This window comes from Gorilla gorilla, chromosome 3 (genome assembly GCF_029281585.2).
Source record: "Gorilla gorilla gorilla isolate KB3781 chromosome 3, NHGRI_mGorGor1-v2.1_pri, whole genome shotgun sequence".
Taxonomy (NCBI): Eukaryota; Metazoa; Chordata; class Mammalia; order Primates; family Hominidae; genus Gorilla; species Gorilla gorilla.
In genome coordinates, this window is record NC_073227.2 from 34,274,825 (window position 1) to 34,297,119 (window position 22,295).

The 22,295-nt window shown below is 40.4% G+C and overlaps 1 long non-coding RNA gene across 4 annotated transcripts in view; it reads left to right on the plus strand.

Moving 5' to 3' along the window:
* Positions 1–17,935, plus strand: part of LOC134758307 (uncharacterized) — a 41,902-nt gene extending 23,967 nt beyond the window's left edge. For 3 of the 4 annotated variants that reach the window (XR_010133355.1, XR_010133356.1, XR_010133353.1), the window contains one exon: positions 16,211–16,395. This is a non-coding gene — a long non-coding RNA (uncharacterized lncRNA). Of the gene's footprint in view, positions 1–16,210; positions 16,396–17,612 lie in introns of those variants that run through there. The other variant, XR_010133354.1, reaches the window with a different exon arrangement.
* Positions 17,936–22,295: the final 4,360 nt, after the last annotated feature.

A 22,295-nucleotide genomic window follows, 5' to 3' on the forward strand; every position in this document is an offset into this window, starting at 1 on the left:
AAGTGCTGGGATTACAGGCATGAGCCACCGCGCCTGGCCTTGCTTAACTTTTCTTAATGCAGGATATTCAAATGGGGCAAGTGCGAGCAAGGATTGTGGTACTGTGCCCAGAGACAGGGGATGTGGGATGGCGTTTGGAAATTTGTGGAAGTCTATCTGACTGTTGCAATACCTGGGGAGAGGAAGGCAGGGGAGCGGAGCATTACTGGTCCTGAGAGGGAGCCAGAAAGCCTCAACTTATTATAACACCCTCACTGAGAAGCACTGCATTAAAGTAATCTCAGGCTGTTCCTGGCTGAATCTGTATGAAACCCTGTGATTCTATGTGATGAAGAGAAGGCGTATTACTTCTTGTGTTTGCTTTTGTTTTGATATAGGTTATCGTTGTAGGGACGTGTTTTAATCTTATTATGTTGTATTTTTTAAATAACCAAATCATTTTGTTGGCATTGTATAAAGAGACATATTTTCTAAAGTACCAAGAAAAAGGAGCAGGCCATTTAGACTGATGGCATCCTTTCAGATGCTGCGCTCCCATGAGGAGCTCTAGGAGCCAGTCTTCTCCTTTTGGGCTCTCACAGGAGATCTTAGGAAGAGGTTCTCAGAATAGGGCTGTAGGAAAACGTCCCGACACCTGGCGCAGCCAGGCTGGTGGGGATTAGGGAGCAAACATGATTCACTTCATTTTATTTTTATACAGGAAACCAGAGACATAGCTAAGAAACAAACTCGCTATTTCTGGTTCTTGGCTAGTTGTGGCTCTTAGGGGACACTCCCTTCCTCTGAAGAGCTGTTTTTATGGCAAGGGACTCACATGCTTTTTCATTGCTACATTATCTTTGAATCATAGTTGGCAATTAGGCATTGAAATTTGACTATTTACCTTAGGGACTCCTCTGGGTATGTGAAGAATTCCCCTGTTTTGCTCAGGATGTGGGCAGATGAGGAAGTAGTAGCAACTGACTGATATTGTATCTCCATTTGGCTGGTGCTGGGGAAGAACCTTTGAGTCAGCCAAGGAGACATTCCCCAGTGCAGAGATGGCAAATAGAAGTGTATCTTTGGATGTCATCTACTTCTTCAGCTGTCCCCAGGTCAGAGGGAATGGGGGTGGGTGGAGGAGGTGTGGGGGGTGGAAATCCCACCATTCAAATGTTCAAGACAATCTGTGACTTAAACAGAAAATTGTGGGACTTGGTGAAAAAATGGAAGGTTGCACTATAGAGTTAAAAAGAAAAAAGAAGGAATTCAAGCCAACAACCATAGATAGTCTCAGGCTCACAATGGTTCACTTCTGATATTTTAATTTTGGTGGTGCCGAAATGATACATAATCAGTAGAAACTATACTTGGGAGTACTTATACAATATTGTTTTTCACTTTCAGTACACTGTTCAATAGATCGCCAAGCTTTCCCACACTTTATGATAAAATAGGCTTTGTGTTAGATGAGCTTGACCCACTATAGGCCATTGTAAGTGTTCTGAGCATGTTTAAGGCAGGCTAGGCTAAGCTATGAGATTCAGTAGGTTAGGTGGATTAAATGCATTTTTAGTGTATGATATTTTCAGTTTATGATGGGTTTATCAGGAAGAAACCCCATAGTAAGTTGAGGAGCATCTGTATTTATCAAGCATTAGGTGCTGAATATAAAATCATCGTTAACATTAAGAATAGCTCATTTCCTATCCTCCTTCTAGATACCAGACACTGTTTATTTAAAATATATGTATTAACTCATTTAATCTTCATAACACACCTTTAAGGTACTTACCTATTAGTATCAGGAGCATCTGTATTTATTAAGCACTAGGTGCTGAATAAATCATCATCGTTAATAAGAATAACTTGTGTTTCCTATCCTTCTTCCAGGTACCAGATACTGCTTATTTAAAATAGATGTATTAACTCATTTAATCTTCATAACACACCTGTAAGGTACTTACCTGTTAGTATTATGCCTGTGTTATGGATGCAGAAACAAGGCACCAAATGGCTATGTAGCCTTCCTGGAATTATCCAGATAGTAAACAGTAGAGATGAGTTGTCAATGCAGACACTACGCCTCCAGATTATGGGCTTTATATCACTATAACATAGCTTCTCTTAGGATGTGATTTCTCAAGGACGTTACAGGGAGCTGGCAGCCTGCAATTAACGAAAGCTTGGCTGCCGTGGTTGGCTGAGACTCAGCTATTTGTTACAAGAATATACTCAAGTTAGGTTGCAATAGGATTCAAAGTGTGGAGGACGCTTAAGGCCAAATTTAATTTAACAGGGACATGGTTATGGATTGGCAGAATAATTGGTGAAATGTTGCCCACAGTGACAGGAAAGATAGAAAGAACACCTATAAATGTGTGTATCTGGCTAAAAAGATTTCCAAGCAGAATGGCAGCTTTTTTTTTTAAGTAGGGAAGAGTGAGATGAGCTTAAGAAAGAACTGATTGGTTTTCAAGCAGAATTTAGAGGCAATATTTCCAAGGCAAGGCTTGCTTGATGGGAATCTTTTTAAACAATTTTATATTCACAGATTATCTGGAAAACAAATGATTCCCAAAGTAAGAAATGACCAAAGGACAAAAATCAAATCCAAGAAACCATAGCTTCCAGGTAAAGAACAGATCAGGGCTATGGTTGTGAGAACCTTTGTTGAAATATCAGCAAGATTTAAAGTGATGCCTCATGGACCTCCCAATTAGACAAATAGCTAAAGGGATTTCTAGACCCTCCTAATCAGACAGTAGCACTTCTGAGAATTATAAATGTTTTGCCTCACCACACACTGACTTGAGGGTTCTATCTCAAAGAGACTTACAGATACTCTTTTGTCTTAGGTATGGATTATAATTTGATATACAGGAAGCCCACAACATTTTTTAAAGGAATTATATCGCTTTAACTTAAAGGGAAAGAGTGGAAAATAAAAAGAGGTCCCTGGACTCTAGACTTCCTAATGGCAGGAAGCAGGCTACAAACACAGGGCATTTCTTACAGGAGAGGAAGGGCAATTTAGAAGGAGAAGTCAAGATTCCAGAGGGAAGAGCTAACAGCCATGGAAAATCACTCACAAGGAGCAGAAACAAACGCTTTCTTTTCATTGTTTATTGATTTTATTTGAAACTGTGTGCATCTTACATGTTTTAGGTTCTTGATAACATTGGAAGGGGACATAATGATGTTTGCTGACAAACAGCTTTCTGAAAAAAAGAGTTTATACGCTATTCCGCGTGGATCAAAGACTTTCAGATCTTTTCAAATTATTATTATACTTACTGCTTAAATTTTTTAAAATGTTTATCTCAATAGTTTTTGGGGTGCAAATGGTTTTTGGTTACATGGATAAGTTTTTTAGTGGTGATTTCTGAGATTTTGGTGTGCCCTTCATCCAAGCAGTTTACACTGTACCTAATACATAGTCGTTTATCCCTCACCCCACTCCCACCCTTCACCCGGAGTCCCCAAAGTTCTTTATATCATTCTTATGCCTTTGCGTCCTCACAACTTAGCTCCCACTTGTAAGTGAGAATTTGGTTTTCCATTCCTGAGTTACTTCACTTAGAACAGTGGCCTCCAGCTCCATCCAAGTTGCTGCAAAATCCATTATTTCATCTCTTTTTATGGCTGAGTAGTGTTCCATGGTATATATACCACATTTTCTTTATCCACTTGTTGGCTGATGGGCATTTAGATTGGTTCAGTATTTTTGCAATTGTGAATTATACTGCTATAAACATGCATTTTCCTGTGTATTTTTCAAATAATGACTTCTTTTCCTTTGGGTAGATACCCGGTAGTAGGATTGCTGGATGGAATGGTAGTTCTACTTTTAGTTCTTTAAGGAATCTCCATACTGTTCAGAAATGAACTCTTAATTAGGGAATGTTCTCTACCCCTGGAATCAGAGAAAATGGCCATATGTACCTAATTGAATTTCAAAATTGCTAACAACAGTAGGGCCATGTGTCTCCTGTTTTCATCTTTTTTTGAGCAGAAACATTTGTTGCTTTATTCTTTTTTTTTCATAATTTTATGTTAGCTTCTGAGATCATTGGGACTTTTTTTTTTTTTTTTTTTTGAGAGTCTCATTCTTTCACCCAGGCTGGAGTGCAGTGGTGTGATCTTGGCTTACTGCAACCTCTGCCTCCCGGGGTTCAAGTAATTCTTGTGCCTCAGCCTCCCAAGTAGCTGGGATTACAGGCATGCGCCATCACACCCAGCTAACTTTTTTTTTGTCTTTTTAGCAGAGACGGGGTTTTGGGTTTTGTTGGTCAGGCTGGTTTCAAACTCCTGACCTCAAGTGATCTGCCTGCCTTGGCTTCCCAAAGTGCTGGGATTACAGACGTGAGCCACCACGCCCAGCCTCATCTGATTTTTTTGTTTCATGGATCTTCACATCCAAGAAACCACAGCTGAAAAGCTATATTCAAGGAGTAGACCAGGGATGCCTCATCCTCACTAATGCCTGTTTGAACTGATGTTGTCCTAAACTTAAAGCTGATTCCTTTTTTTTTTTTTTTTTTTTGGAGCTGATTCCATATGGAATGAGAATTTGAGGGAGGAGTGAATTTTGCACATGAGAGTACATAGTAGATAATCTCCAAATATGTCCACCATCAATTCCTTCCCTCCTTGCATACAAATACCACTCCCTATCAATAAATGTAGATTATTTCCATTGGGCTGGCCTTGTGATTTGTGTTGACCAATACAATAGCGCAGAAGTGTCAGATGGAACTTTAAAATCTGTCTTATGAGAACCAGCAGCTTCCACAGACTCCTTCCTTTTGGAACACAGCCCTCATCTGTAAGGAATCTCAAGCAGCCATGAGGAGAGTAGTATATAGAAGAATAATGGCTGCCTGTGGTGGCTTATACCTATAATCCCCAGCACTTTGGGAGGCTGGGGTTGGCAGATAACTTCAGCCCAGGAGTTTAAGACCAACCTAGGCAACATGAGGAAAACTGTCTCTACAAAAAATACAAAAATTAGCCAGGCATGGTGGCGTGTACCTGTAGTCTCACTAGCTACTTAGGAGGCTGAGGTGGGAGGATTGCTTGAGCAGAGAGGTCGAGGCTGCAGTGAGCCAAGATCACACCACTGCACTCCAGCCTAGGTGACAAAGTGAGACCCTGTCAAAAAACAAAAAAAAGAAAAAGAATACTAAGGTCCTCAGTTGTCCCAGTAAAGTGGCCAGCACCAATTTTCAGCTATATGAGTGAGGCTATTTTTGAGCAATCAACCCTGTTAGCACCTTAGCCAATACTGCACAAAGAAGATTCACCCAGGTAACCCACAGGATTGTGAAGATAATAATTTGTTACTGTTTGAAACCACTAAGTTTCAGGTGGTTTGTTGTAGCAACATATAATCAAAACAGATGAAGATTAAAACATTGAGGTTGACTGAGATATCTCCAAGAAAGCAGTAAAATAATAAAACAAGAACAAGTCTGGGGTGAACAAGAATTTTAGGTGGTTAGGAGGTGACTACAAAAGGAAACAGAGAAGAAATGTTCAAGGAAATAGGAAGAGAGCAAGAAGCAACCTCATAGGTAGCCAGGGAGGACCTCTGCAAGGTGGAGGAAAGACCAACAGTAGCACATGCAGCAGAGAGTTCTAGAAAAAAAAAAGGAAAGGTATGGAAATCTGCCATCATCTCTGGTAATTAAAACCATCGTTGACCTTTGCCAAAGCAGCTTTATCAAAGTGGTGAAAAAAAGAAGCCAATTTACAGGGGGTTAAAGAGATGTCTAGCCAGGAAATTTTACTTAGTCATAGACGGCAAAAACAAGAGGAAACAACAGGTACAGACATCTCTTGTAACCAAGTGTCTAAAAAAGGAAATAGAAGTAATAGGACATTTGGTAACTGGGAGCATGAGATCAAGAGGAATGTTCCATTAACACATTTGTGCTTTTTAGTTAAGCTCTAGATGGGCTTGGCTTTTTACAAATGACCATCTTTGGGCTGATGTGTGGCACCAGCTATTATTCAGTCCACATGATTCTGCTGGAACGTTGGGTGAAATCAAGTTTTTGCGATGAGTGGCATCTTGTGGTGCAAGGGGCACTGTATTGGGTTTTCTGAGGCTTAGTTTGCCACCAGCTAGCTACAGCAAGTCAGTTTACTTCCAGATCTCGCTCTTCCTCCATTTGGTAAATGGACAGCATTGGAAGACCTTGAAGGGCTTTCCAAAGTTAACATTCTATAAAAATGATTTCATCCTCAAAAATTTCTACATTTGATTATTATGCTTTGTTATTGTTTCCCAGAAATCCAGAGTATAAATATGGTCTAAATCACCCAATTTATCAAGTGAAATACTTGCGGCTTAATTCCTTTGCCTAAATAAATGCAGTACTCTAGTTTCTAGCCCATATACTTGACAAAATGCCAGGTCCCTCCTGAGCTGCTCAGGCTTATCCAGAGCAGGTCATTCTGGGTCCCACGGTTGATGAGCTAAGACCTTCCCTTTGATCATCACATCTAGAGCTAAGAGGTCTGTGGGCATGCCCAGGGACAAACCAGGCCACCAAGCAAAAGGCCAAGGGTGGTAGGATGGGAGTGGGGGTTACCTAGGACAGCTTATTTCCTAAACAGATAGATGTTCCTCAGTTTATGTGGGTGGGGGAGACATGTCTGTGACTTAATGTGTTTCATAGACAAGGAACACATGCCAAGACCTTCAATATCCCTCCTTCCCATGGCTCAACATTTTCAAGCATTTTTTTTCACACTTATTGGTTACTAAAGGATATTATTTCTGTGCCAGTTTCTTTTAAAAATTTTTTAAATAAATTTATGGGGTACAAGTGTCATTTTGTTACATGGATCTATTGCATAATGGTGAAGTCAGAGGTTGTAGTATATCTATCACCCAAATAACATACATTGTATCCATTGAGTGATTTCTCATCATTCACCCCCAACACCCCCAGCCTTTCAAGTCTCCATCGTCTATCAGTCCACACTGTACGTCCACGTGTACACATTATTATCCCCCACTTATAAGTGAAGACATGCAATATTTGTCTTTCTGTTTCTGAGTTGCTTCACTTAAGATAATGGCCTCCAATTCCACCCATCTTGCTGCAAAAGACATGCTTTCAGTCTTTTATTTGGCTGAATAGTATTCCACTGTGTATGTAACACATTTTCTCTATCCAGTCCTCCATTTATGAATACTTAGGTTGATTCCATATCTTTGCTATTGTGAATGGTGTTGCAATAAACATACAAGTCTTTTTTGTGTCATGATTTTTGTTTCTTTGGACAGATACCCAATCATGGGATTGCTGGTTTTAATGGTAGTTCTATTTTTAGTCCTTTGAGAAATCTCCATACTATTTTCCATAGAGGTTATACTAATTCCCACCAACAGTGTATAAAACCTTCCCTTTTCTCATTCTTGCCAACATTTGTTGTTTTTTTGTCATTTTATTAATAGCTATTCTGACTGGTATAAAATGATATCTCATTGTGGTTTTAATTTGCATTTCTCTGGCTTCTTCCTTTTCTATTTCTAATTTACACTTTTGTCTTTATTTTATGGGATACCTTTGTTTCTCAGATACAATTAAGGACAAAGCCAGAGAGTAAACAGTTTTTCTGTGGTCAAGAAGTATATTTAAGCCAACCACGGTGGCTCATACGTGAATCCCAGCTATTCAGGAGGCTAAGGCAGGAGGATTTATTGAGTTCAGGAGTTTGACATCCTGGGCAATGTAGTAAGACCCCATTTCATATTAAAGAAAGAGAAAGAGAGAGAGGGAGGGGGAGAGAGAGACAGAAAAGAAGAAGAAGAAGAGGAAGAAGAAGAAGGAGGAGGAGGAGGAAGGAAGGAAGGAACTGAAGGAAGGAAGGTGAGAAGGAGAGAAGGAAAATAAATTTAATTGGAATTACGATACTTTTTTGTTTAGAGGAAGAAACTAAACTAGAAAGATAAACGTTATTACATCTCTCACAACCACAACCCCGAATCCTAATACTTGAATATCATTATTCATGTGACAGTGGAATAAACAAATTTGTGTTGGGATAAGTAATTTATCATCCTCCACTAGTTCTAAGGGAGGATCCTTTGAACATCCATGCTAAGTGGAATGATGAGTGTGATTAGTGTGATTAGAAGGCAATCGTCCCCATCAAGTGACAGGGTCCATTTCGGGGAGCTGATGAGGCAACAGAGCAGCTATTGGCTGAAACGAAACAACACAGGAAGAATTAAGAGGCTTAGCAGGGATTTCTACTACTGTGCCTTGTTCCGTGTGATAGACCACTCTCCACCATTTCTCTCCAATGTCTTCACTAGCTCAGCCCTTGGTGTGGTGGCTAAGAACACAGGTTCAGGAGCCAGAGTGCCTCATTCCGCACCCCCCCCTCCCCCCGCCGGCTCCATTCCCACCTCTGGCTCGGTGACTTTGGGCTATGCAACTCTGCGTGATTTAATCCAACATCTTCATGCTTTGGTTTCCTTATCTGTACAACAAAGATAATAATAGCATCTACCCCATAAAGTTCTTGTGAGAGTTAAATGTGTTAGTGCATGCAAGAGGCTTGTAATAAGCCTGGCACATGCTGAGTGCTATATTTACCGCTACTGACTAAAACTTGGTAAAATTTGATTTTTTTTTTTTTTTTTTTTTTTTTGGTGGAGGGAGGATGTGACAAAAAGCCAAGTTTTCTTTCATGGAAAATGAGATGACAATGAAGATCGCTCCCAGAGACTAGTCATATCTGATATTTTTATAGTAGTTATTACTATGGCTACTATTACTATTTCAGTCCTTCCTCCTAATGTGGATCTGAGCCCACACACTTTGCTTTACTACTTTAGCATGTATGCCCATTCATTTATTCCTTCATTCATGCAACAAATATCTTATTGAGCACTTATTACTTTCTATGTGCTAAGCACTTGTCCAGATGCTGGGAAATAATACAGTTAAGATCCCTGCTCCTGTGATGTTTATATTCTCAAGAAAAAGGTAGAGTATCACTATGACAACCAATTAAACAAACAAGATAATTTCCAAACTAACAGCTGCTGTGATTGTCATCAGACAGGACCATGGGGTTGAAATGGACTTGGAGAGAGTCTCTCCATTAGACAGCATGGTAAGGAAGGCCTCTCTGAGCATGTGATATTGGAGCTGAGAAGTCCCTAATACAAAGGAGGTAATCACAAGAAGGTGTTGGGCTGAATGTTCCAAGCAAGAAAGAATAAAGTCGAAGAACACTGAAATGAAAGTCAGCCTGGTGTGTCTGAGCAATTGAAAGAAAACCAGGGAGCTGGAGTACAGGAAGTAAGGAAAAGAGTGGAAGGACAGGAGATGTGAGAGGTAGAGAGGGGCCGCATCAGCTAGGCCCTCAGGGGCTCTGGAAGGGAAGCCACTGGAGGGGAATAGGCAGAAGAGTAACAGAAGTGTATTTACTGTGTGTAAGTAGACATTGATTAAACATCTACTATGTGCAAAGCACAGTGCTAGCCTTGGTGGAGGATACCAAGTAGAAACCAGTCTTTTTATAACCTAAGACCATCCTGGATGCTGTGGGGAGAACAGAAGATGGAAGGGTAAGGCAGAAGCAAGAAGTCCATTGGGGAGAATCCTAGAAGAGAGAAGCAGGTGTCTTGGGCTGGAGTGGTAGCAGTGCAGCTGGAGGAAAGGGCACAGATTTTAGAGCTAGAGCTGAGAGGTTCTCCTAATGACTTGCTAATGAATATTGGTGGGTGGGCAGAACAATAGAGGAATTAATGACGATGAGGAATACAGACTTGACAGAATTAATTCAGAGAAGTCACAAAGTGGAGAAACAATATGTATTAGTCTGTTCTCACTCTGCTAATAAAGACATACTCGAGACTGGATAATTTATAAAGGAAAGAGGTTTAATGGACTCACAGTTCCACAAGGCTGGAGAGGCCTCGCAATCATGGCAGAAGGCAAAGGAGAAGTAAAGGCACGTCTTACATGGTGGCAGGCAAGAGAGCTTGTGTAGGGGAACTCCTATTTATAAAACCATCAGATCTCATGTGACTTATTCACTACCATGAGAACAGTATTGGGAAAATGGCCCCCAGTGATTCAATTATCTCTACCCTTGACACAAGGGTATTATTACAATTCAAGGTGAGATTTGGGTGGGGACATAGCTAAGCCATATCACAATACAACAATGTGAATCCAGGGGGATGGGGAAGAATGTGATTTCCAGAGTTGCCACATTATATTATCTAAAATGCCTAGTTTCAACAACAAAAAAATACAAGATGTGCAAAGAAACAAAAAAGTATGGCCTACACACAGAGAAGAAAAGTAGTCATAGAAATTGTCTCGGCAGAAGCCTAGATTTTGGACTTACTAGACCAAGCCTTCAAATCAATTGTTTTAAATATGTTCAAAGAACCAAGGAAATTGTCTAAATAAGTAAAGAATAATATGTAAGAACAATTTCTCCCTAAACAGAGAATATCAGTAAAGTGATAGAAAGCAGAAAAATATTTTTAGGAGTACTAAGTCCCTTACATCTTATAAAGAGTTTAAAGAAATGTCTCAGGTGATGAGTGTGGTTTTCAGAAGCACAGCTCTGCAGGTTTAGTGATGTGCTGTTTTATAATTTACTGCAAGTTGGAAGTCTTCATTGAAGTATTTTCTTTCTCTTTCATGTATCTCTGTTGATCTCCCCTTCTTTCTATATGTATTAGTTATCTATTGTTGCATAACTATCCCACACCTTAGTGGCTAAAAACAACATTTATTATTTCACAGTTTCTGTGAGTCATGAATCCAGTTAAGGCTTAACTGAAGTCTTCCAACTCAGGGTATCTCCTGAAGCTGCAACCAAGATGTCAGCTGAGGCTGCAGTCATCTGAAGGCTCAGCTGGGGAAGGGTCCACTTCCATGCTTACCCACGTGACTGTCAGCAGGCCTCAGGCTCTTGCTGTCTGCTGGCTTGAGATGCCAGCTCCTTGCCACATGGGCCTCTCCATAGGGCTGCTCACAACAGGAAAGCTTGCTTTCCTTATGCCAAGGGATCTAAAATAGAGAATGAGAGATTATGGAAGCCAGTCTTTTTATAACCTAATCTTTTCATAACTACATCTCATGACTTTTGCCATATTCTATTTGTTAAAAGTTAGTGAGTCCAACTCACACTCAGGGGAAGGGGATTGTCCAAGGGTGTAAGTACCAGGAACTTGCCTGTCACCTGATTGTAACCATTTCTGGTGGACTAGACTCTCCTGGGTAGCAATGAGAGGCAGGAAAGGTAATAATAGCAGCAAGTTATCCTATCCCATAACTTTTGGGATAGTTGCTGATACTTCAGGCCGATCTAATAAAGTCATGAGAGGAATAGTTCCTGGTGCCCTCTGTACAGGAAAAACACAATGTGGAAAAAGTGAAGCAATATGTATTAAGTTTATACTGCCTGTGACCAAGTCAGCAAGAACTGTACCAGGTCTGCATTGTTCAAGAAGTTTCTGAATCTTCATCCTCAAGTACAATTATTTGGATTTGCACTATAAGATTCTTATAATCTGATCATGTGCTCATTGCATAAACCTTCCCTAAATTCATCAACAGACTTTTCCCAAAGTGATGTTCCTGGACTCCTTGTTGCCCACTCCTAATGAGAGCTTCCTTCATTTGCAGGTGGCTTTTCTCATGACAATGTCATTCACACAAGGGGACAGTACCAGGCATGCTCCGTCTAACTGAATGCCCATTGTGTTCTTGGCTCTTTGCACTGCTGCACTCAAAATAATGCAAACATCCAACAGCCTCTTCTCTGTTCTCCCACAATGTCTTGTTCTTTGGTGCACATTTTCCTAGATTCCCAAATTTAATACATTCCATTGCTGTAATCTAAGCTTCATACATTTTCCTTCTGCAATGAAATGTTTATCTTCTGATCAATAGTTCGCAAAACCCTACCTGTGGATATCTTCCTGGGATAGGTTCCCTTAGAACCATAGATTTCCATCTATGATGGTTAGCTTTATGTGTCAATTTGACTGGGCCACAGGGTGCCCAGTTATTTGGTTACACGTTGTTCTGAGTATGTCTGTGGGGGTGTTTCTGGATGAGAGTAACATTTGGATTGACAGACTGAGTAAAGCAGATTGACCTCCACAATGTGGGTGAGCCTCATCCAATCAATGGAAGACCTAAAGAGAACAAAAGACTCAATAAAGGAGAATTTGCTCTCTGTCTGACTGTCTTCAAGCTGGAACATCAGTGTTCTCCAGCCTTTTATCTGGGACTTGGACTGGAACTTGCACCAGTAGCTCTTCTGGTTCTCAGGCCTTCAGACTCAGACTGAAACTTACACTATCAGCTCTCCTACCTCTCAGGGCTTTGGACTTGCACTAGAACTATACCATCAGCTCTCCTGACTCTCCACCTTGCAGACAGCAGATCTTGGAACTTCTCATAATTGTGTGAGCTAATTCCTAGTAATAAAAGCAACTCCCTCATTTATATATATCCCATTGGTTCTGTTTCTCTGGAGAACTCTAATACACCAATGTAGGTTAAAAGATGAATCTCACAAAGTCCAGTAAATGTCACTAAAGAGCAATGAAGTCATATCAGAGTAAATCAGATGGTAACTGAAGGGTTTTCCTCATTTGCATCCTGAATTTCCACAATACTACTTCCCCACTTCCCAGTACCACTTCATGGGAAGTGTTGGACTTTTCTAGGTCCTAGATAATTAGAATTAAATTGTAAATTTCCAAACCTTTTATGTCTGTGACCTAAAGTAGCTCTCCACTCAGAGGCTTCAAAAACTGACAACTATATCCTAGATATAGTTTCATTCTCCTGTTCTGTATCCTACCTAAAACATCATCTCCCAGCAGTCAGAGTGAAGAATTGTCAACTTTTTGATCTTGTAGTGGTGTTCTGTATTTTTTAAACTGGTATTTCCATAACTTCAAAAAGCATGAAATCCCCTACCTAAAATTATATTTTCATTGCTCTAAAGAACTATCTATGGGCTTCCAGAAAGAAAAGCATGATGGAGTGGTGGTACCTCACTTACTACTTTAATCAAGTGACTTGGCCACTCTGTATATGTGGGTAACAATTCTTAGCTCTGAGGGCTTTATGGGTCAATATGAGATCATCGTCATTCATTTAGCGACTGTTGATTGAACACCTCCCAAGTAGAAGGCATAAGGCTGTGAGCTCTGGAGGAAACAAAGATCAGTTAGAGAAAGACAGTGCCCTTAAGGAACTTAGAATCTAGAATGGAAGATTAAAATTAATGGCTGTGATTTAAGGTAGAGAGTGACAGAATACCTTCAACCAGGTCCCAGAGCAAACGTCATCTCCTCCGAGAGGCCTTTGGAGCACTCCAGCTAATGTGACCCTCAAACACTCTTTACCACCTTATCTTGTTTCACTTTCTTCTAGCACTTTTATGATCCGCTATTATCATAGTTTTTTACTTTTCTCTTTACTCAATTTCAGTCTGTCTCTTTCTTGAACACGTGAGCCATGTGAGGGGCAGAGGCCTTCTCGGTCCTGTTCATCACTGCAAAACCATGATCCACGGATGCTCATGGAGGAGCAAATGAGAAATTCAAAATTAGAAGTGAATATAATGCAGAAGTGAGAAATTATTTTGATGTGTAAAAGAACTTGGTAAAAAGCTAGCAACTTTTCCAAAGGAAAAAATCTGGTTTGTAAGTTTTCGTCGTTTCTGGTGAACTCTACAGAGAAATTTCTTTCCCAAGATTGGGCCTAGGCTCCGGGCCCAGGGAGGAGCCACCATTGAATAAGGCTTGAGGAGAGAGGGCAGTCCATCTTCTAACCAACTCCTGGGAGTGATTACCCCGATCTCACCCTAGGTATGGAATGACTGACTGAAGTCATCTTCCTGGGGAATAAAATAAATAAAATCAACTCTATTGGATGAGGCAGACTTTCACATTGCTCCTAGCAAATAACTTAATACAATTTGATTTAACAGATGTCAATGCCTTGTGGGAACAAATATATAAACTTACATCAGGGAGGCTTTACCATTAAGAGTACACTTTATGGCCAATATACGAAGCACCTACAGGACAACTCCCCTTCAAAATAGAAAAGAAAAAAAAAAGAACACTGCAAATGCTCTATGATAATTTTTACATGATTAGACAAAGTTTAAACACCTCAGAAAACATCCATGCTTTGTCTGAAAAAACTATAATTGCCTAATAAAAAGAAAGTCACCTATAATTCCTATGATTTCTTTTCTTATAGTTCTTGTAGGATCAATAATAAAATGCAAGTTTTTACAACCTCATTGTAGTTAAATCGCATTTACTAACAATGACCTCTTTCTTCATTAAAATAATGTTTCATTCGATAACTACTGCAAGCATCAAGCCAATTTACCCAGGGCTGTTTGATTTCCATATTGCTTAGTGCTCGCCACACTGGACTCAACTCTTCATGTTTGCAACCTCAACAGAACTTCTCTCCACTGGGTGACAGTGAAAGAATACTCTTTCTTTACTGTTGGATTTGTTCCTGTCCCAGGAAAAAATTAAAGAAATCATCTTCCTATATGTTTCAGCCTGGGACATGAGTTTGGTGGTAGTTTAAAAATTAACTTGGCTTTGATGTTAGATATAAACCAGGAACTCAGGACATAGTCCACAGGTATTGAAATTCACCTGAAATAGGTGTGACAAATGACATCAAGAGCCTCTGCAGGAAAACAACTCACATTTATAAAATGCCTACTGTATGCTAAGCATCTACACGTGCTATCTTGTTTGATCTAATGCCAAAACATTTAACTATGTGTTATTCACTACCATGCTTTATATCCTGCTGTCTGGGGATTTGATGGTGTGAAGAAGTGAGAACCTACACTCAAAGGCCATATATTTAAGTTTCATAACAACCTTTTGGGATGAGTGACTACTATTCCCATTTTATATATAATGTAGGTTTCAACTTGGATAGGAGCTCTCTCCATCTTGCTATGCCCTGTGGAATCTGTTTGCATGAAAGATTGAAGAAATTTATGACAGGAAACTCACATTAAGGGAAGGGAGAGCTGAGCACAGTGATCTTGACCAGGTTATGAATACTCTATTTTAGAGGTCAGCAGAATGTGGTGCCTGCTATTGACATCCCTGGATCTATCCATAGGATTCATGTCTGGGTCCTGAGACGGCAAGGGAATGTAAAAGAAAACAACAACTACATTAATAAATAACACAAAGACCCAGCCTGGGCAATATACCAAGACCCCATCTCTGCAAAAAATTTTCAAAAGAGAGTTGGCCAGGTGTGGTGGCGCATGCCTGTAGTCCCAACTACTCAAGAAACTGAGATGGGAGGATTGCTTGAGCCTGGAAGGTCAAGGCTGCAGTGAGCCATGTTTGGGCCACCACACTCCAGCCTGGGTGACAGAGTGAGCCCCTGTAAATAAATAAATAAATAAAACTTTAAGAGTCATTTCTCTGGAAGCTGCATGTGCCCATGAGCCAGAAACAGTGGGCTTTAGTGCCACCCTTCTCTGCCCCAGACCAGAGAGTCCCCTGCCCAACATCTATTCTCTCTGTTTTTCCTAACATAACCCCAACTTTGTTCAGTTATCTACTCTTCCTTTTTGACCAGGAAGCTTACTCTGGGGAAACGGGCCCCATCCCCAGTCGGGGGGTGCACTTGACCCATCTAGGAGTAATCTTTACCCCTTTGCCATTGACTGGCTCAAAAGTGAGCAAGACTCCAGCCAGCTTTGATAGGGTCTTGTGAGAAAATTATCTCACATTCCTTTAGGAGAATGTCTGGAAGCCACCTCTTCTCTCTGCACACAGTCACAACGGGCATGTTCTGAAACTGCTTCAATTGTTTTGTTACCAAATTAAAATGAAACCGAACACTGAGTAGGCAAAGCCAAGCGACTCACAAGAAAACAGAGTTGAAGTCCATGGTAGTCAACAACCTGAAAGGTGCTTCGGCAGAAACAATTCCACCCAAAACTGTTCTCCCCATTTTCCATGGGGTTTTGCTAAGCTGGTTTTGCTGAGCACCTGGCCATCCAGAGTAAAGATATCATCTCTCTGCAGTTTGGTGTGTCCATGTGCTGAGCTTTGGCTGAGGGAATATAAACACAAGAGTTATGTGGCAACTTCTGGGAACCTCCATTACAAGAATGCTGGGTCACGAACATCTTCATCTTTCTCTTCTTTCAGTTGCTGGGAGCATGAATACAATGGCTGGAGCTCTAGTTACCAATTCAGCCCAGGGGGACAATGCCACACGGATTTAGGAAATGGCAGAGCTGGAAGGAGTCTAAAAGAAGATGAAAGTTTCTTCAGATTCTATTGAGTGCTGTTACTATAGAAGCCCTGGCCTTCCTATCTCTGGCCTATATGTGAGAGAGAAACAAAGCTTGTTTAAGCCACTGTTAGTTTCAGTCTCTGTTTCTTGCTACCTAACCTAATCCTCACAGATACATATACTTTCTTACCTTTGGACACCTACTTTATTGTTCAACAGACAATTTCCACTTGTTTGAGCCATATTTGGTTGAGTTTTCTATTAATTCTCAACCACAAACATCCTAAGTAATACATAGAATGAGGTAGTCTTATCTGCACTTAGCTACAAACCACCTTATAGTTTTGACACATCAAGGCATGCAGTATATTGATGGCCATGCCAGGACAAATATGCCATTGGAGAGGTGCTGCATATCACGAGACAGCACTATTCACTAGCAGCTATCAGAAATAAAGGTACCCATCAAAAATTAAAGAGAAAAGTGTGTTCCGCAGGATGGTTGACATGATAGCTAAGTGGATTTGTATAGGGGTTAATGAAAGGCACCCTAAGACTCTCAGAAATATTTGAGGAATATTCCATTGGCTTGATGGAATATTCTTTATCATCCTTAAATTCAGCTGTTTTAAGCAACATGTTGGTGAGAATAGAAAAGGTTGAATTACATACTGATTAAGAAATAAACTCAGAAAGAATGTATAACATTCACAACTTCATATAACTAGTCTCACAATTTGAACCAACATCAAATCCTTATGAAGAGATACTTTAATATCATGGGTTTCTTTTGTAATAAATGTTATTACCTTCCTCTAAACAAATGCATCCTTGTGTTTTGCCAAGAATTTTCTAACATTGGATGAAAACCCAAATCATATTTACAGTAACACCCACTTACCCAAGATAACAGAAGATAACCTATCAGGAATATTGGAACCCACAAGTTCCCTTCTAAATACAAATACTTTGACTCTATGATCCAATCCCTGATGTTTATTATAAATTTTAAATTATATTTTTCTTTAAAAAAAATCCAGCTCCTGCAGAAAAGTGTATTTTTGGGCTCAATCCCTAAAATTTTTAATAATCCACATATTCCCTTTAACCTTAAGTAAGAATAAATAAACTTTAGTCCGGTATTGAAATAATTCAAATAATTTTCACTGTTGTTCAATTGTTAAAAATTAGCTCTCCAGTTTCAACCAGTTGGCCTCAGCTTTGGAGCACATGTAAATTAGTAAATCTGGCAGAGAAAAGGCAGACATTTTTCCAAGGATCGGCCAGAAAATGTGTGATTTTTTTTCCCTGCAGGCTGTTGGCTTACCAGTTGCAAGGGGTGAATCTCAAGAGATTCAGAAGCTCAATCCGAATAAACAACCAAAACTTTGGAGGCTTATCAAAACTCTGGCAAAACTAGGCCAGAAGTGGACTCTATTTTCTAGTGAGGTTTCCAGTATTTCCTGTTTCCAGTGGAACTGGACTAGCTCAGGAAGATTCTACTAATGACTAGAACCAACTGGACATAACTGGAGAACACGGAAAGATTGAAACAAAAAAACAAGAACAAAAACATGAGAAAAGATAGTGTGTGCTGTTTCCAGCTGCAAGAGAGATGAAGATCATTCAAACATGGTGCTGAAAGTAAGTTGACCTGTTACTTCTATTTTCCTAGAAAAAAAGTCTGAAGGGTTTTATTCTTTCTGATTTTGATCTCTGCCCCAAAAAGAGATCTACAAGGTGGCCGCCATGCCGTCTATGGTGTGGACTGCAAGCAAATCTATGCAATGGTCCAGTGTCATGGAGTGCGATTTATCTACCCTTAGCCATTACTAAATTTGTGGCAACAAGTTGGAAGAGGCTATGATGCAATCTGTGATAAATAATAGCCTGATTATGAGTCATCCTTCCCAGAGCCAAACAGGACTATCCTGTCATTCCAAAGAGGTGGGCAGTAAATCTATTTAGAGAAGGGGATCCAGAAGAGCCACTGAAGAGCAAAGATAACCCACTGTAGTAAACACAATTCATTCAAACACAACATCCCTTCCCGCCTTTTTGTGTGTCTGCCTGTACAGCAGAGGGTCAGAAAGTCAAACAGTATTTTCCAGGCTATCTTGCAATAGAGTTCTAGATATTATTTGGATTCTACTAATTGGAATCACTAGTGAAAGCTTTGAGATGGTTAGTGAGATGAATGCCTCACTTCTGCTTCTGTTATTTCTGGAGGCAAACACCACTACGGCAGAATTAGTATGGTCTCAGTACCCAGCCCTCAGCCATCTATTTTACAAGTGTGGATTGTAGCAGATATGTCAAAATTCTGAAGCTGCCAAATAGCAGGGACTTCCTTATCATGGCATATCACCTGGTCATGTTGTTGTCTGTGTATCCCATTTCTACTGCCTTCCTGATTGTGGCTTGGATGGGGTATTTCTAGAGCACGCAGCTTTTGCAGGAGCTTTCAAATTTTGTGAGTAGCATCATGTTTATGGGAGATTCTGTGGCTGCCTTGGTGTCGCTGTTTTGTAGTATGTCTTTGCTAGCTGGTCCTATAAACAACCTCCCCAATAATCTGTTAAGTCACTGAATACCCCTTAATCCCTTTCTCCTTTAAACTGGCTAGAATGTATTCTGCTCTCTGCAGCTGGACTCTGACCAATGCACCCTCTCCCTTACATCTACAGAAATTCCAATTTCTTCCCAGTTTTGCACATGGACCTGGGAGAGACTGAATGAGGAGTGAGGGTGGAGAAGGAAACAGAAGGGGGGTTTCCAGGAGCTGACTGACCTAGGGGAAATTTTTTATCCAGGAAATCTTTTTGAACTGATGAGTTGCAAAGGAGAGAGAAAAACAGAAGCCAGGAAATGGAGCCAAGGTTACAGCAGAGGAGAAAGTAAATTCTGTGGTAAATGGGAGAGGCTTATGAAGGCAGAGACTGAGAATGAGTTGAAAAGTCAGTAGTAAAAAAGAATTGAGAGCATGGGGCAAGGAGAGATTCAACTCTGGGCAATCCCAAGTACTTCAGGTAGCTGAGGTCAAATTTAGTCTGATATTGAAATAATTCAAATAATTTTCACGGTTGGATTGTGAATTAGGTAAAAATAGTCTCAAGTGCCCATCCCACATGCCCTAACAAATTCAGGACTCCTCCTAACACACCAAAGTGCCTTGGAAAGGAGAGGTAACTCATGTTTTCTCAAATCCTCTCAGGGCCCTGCTTCCACTCTATCCTCCATCTCAGCTTCCACCCTCCAGAAGAGCAGTGCCTCTCCCCAAGGTACTGCCTGCAGGACACCACTTCAAATGTTTGGCTTCTCAAAGTGCCACCAGTTCAAGACAACACACAGCAGACTTCACGCAAGGGTTGGGAAACATCGGATATTATAGCGTAGCTTGTTATAGAAAACCGCAGCACTGAATGTGAGTCTCTTTCTTCAAACTCCCTTGGCCAACGTGGCCCTCAGATGCTTCTCTTTGGGTCCAGGTGTGGGGGCTCACAACTGTAATCCCAGTACTTTGGGAGGCCAAGGTGGGAGAATCACTTGAGGTCAGAAGTTCGAGACTAGCCTGGCCAACATGGTGAAACCCCATCTCTACTAAAAATACAAAAATTAGCCAGGTATGATGGTGCACACCTGTAGTCCCAGCTATTTGGGAGGCTGAGGCAAGAGAATCACTTGAACCTATGAGGCGGAGGTTGCAGTGAGCTGAGATCACATCACTGCACTCCAAGCTGGGCAACAGAAAGAGACTTTGTCTCAAAAAAGAAAAAGAAGATTCCCTTTGGTTCTTTCTCCTACTTGGGCTCCTGCTTCATCGTGTAATGTGTCAAGACTCTCCTCTTCCCCACCAGCTAACCTCAGCAAATTATTTTTTATTTCTTCTGTTGAGCCATTTACATGTTTTTGTCTCTCCTCATCCAGTGTGGCTGCCCAGATGACATTTTCTCCAGGCAAAATGGGCCATGGAGACAGTTTGTCCTCTAAGACATTTTCTGCCACTAGCTCTTAAATCAGAGTAGGAGGTGGTTTTGAAGACATTGTAGAGAGAGTTTATTTGGATCAAACTCCTAGAGGAAGAATGGGGAATGGCATCCAGGGCTCAGACGGAAGTGACAATTCTCCTTGAACCCTCCCATGGGAGAAAATTGCAGAGGTAGGCAAGAGAAGAAGGGACAGAAGAGAGAAGACTTCCCACTCTCTTCCTGGAAGGCTGAGAATCAGTGGGCAGTTCCCTTTGCCTTTTAATTCAGCCTTGGTGCATTCCATGATGTCAAAGGATGGTGGTTAGGAGTCTGCACTATACTGAGAAAAATGACAGAATTCCAAGCCAAAAAAACAAAGTCTGCACTAGAGCCAGGTTGCCTGAAAATAAACCCTCACTCCACCACTTACAAGCTGCATGGTTTCCAGGCAAGTTTGCCTGACTCTCTGCATTTTGTAAAATGAGGAGAGCAATATTACCTATCTTATAGGGTTTATGGGAGTATTAAATGAGAAAAGCATAAAATGCATAGAACAGTGACTTAAATATCAAGTGCTCAATAAAAACCAGCTATGTTCTGGTAAGGGGAGTGGCCTCTTAAAGGAACCAGACTGGGATAGACACATCTTCTAAGACTCAGCAAGAATGAACTGGGCAGTAAAGTAAGATTAAGGGATTGAGTCCCCCACTCCACTGTTGAAAGCTATGTGGCTTTGCACACAGTGTGTAACCTGTCCAAGCTCAGTTTCCTTACCCACAAAGTAGGGGTGATTATACCTACCTCCTGGGGCTCTTCTGGGGATAAAAGACACTAACACTTATAAAGAGGATGGCACAGTGGCACTATAAAGTCTGTCCTTGTCTGGAAAGTGAGCTCCACACCCAGGCTGATCCCTCATTCTTACTCTTCCTCACTAGCCAGAAGGGATTAAAAACACCAGCAACAAGAATTTAGGAATGTCTCTCTTGCCTTCCTCTTTTTTTTTTTTTTTTTTTTTTTTTTGAGACAAAGTCTCGCTCTGTTGCCCAGGCTGGAGTGCGGTGGTGTGATCTTGGCTCACTGCAACCTCCACTTTCCAGGTTGAAATGATTCTTGTGCCTTAGCCTCCCAAGTAGCTGGGATTATAGGCATGGCCACCATGTCAGCTAATTTCTGTATTTTTAGAAGAGATGGGGTTTCACCATGTTGGCCAGGCTGGTCTCGAACTCCTGACCTCAAGTGATCCACCTGCCTCGGCCGCCCAAAGTGCTGGGATTACAGGCATGAGCCACTGTGCCTGTCCACCTTCCTCTCTCTCTCTCTCTCTATATATATATGTATATATACACACACATATATATACACACACATATATATACACATATATACACACATATATACACATATATATACACATATATATACACATATATATATACACATATATATACACATATATATATACACATATATATACACACATATATATACACACATATATATATACACATATATATACACACATATATATACACACATATATATACACACATATATACACACATATATATACACATATATATACACATATATACACATATATATACATATATACACACATATATACATATATATACATATATATACATGTATACACATATATACGTATATATACATATATACACATATATATACATATATATACACATATATATATACATATATATAGCCACTGTGCCTGTCCACCTTCCTCTCTCTTTCTCTCTCTCTATATATATATACTTCCTCCTGTATTCTCAACTGACATTATTTAAAAAACGATTAAAGTTGAAGCAACAATAAATATATCTTTATAACAATAATTCTTATAACCAACTGATTGAATAAACCAGACTTGCCAGAAAGCAGACAGAATCACCTTATTCATTCTCCCATTGCCCAGTCAATGTGCTCTTTGGCCCTCTTCTTCCCTACTCTGGGATGAAACCTTAAGTGAGATCCCATAGCTTTCTCCATCATTCTTAGATAA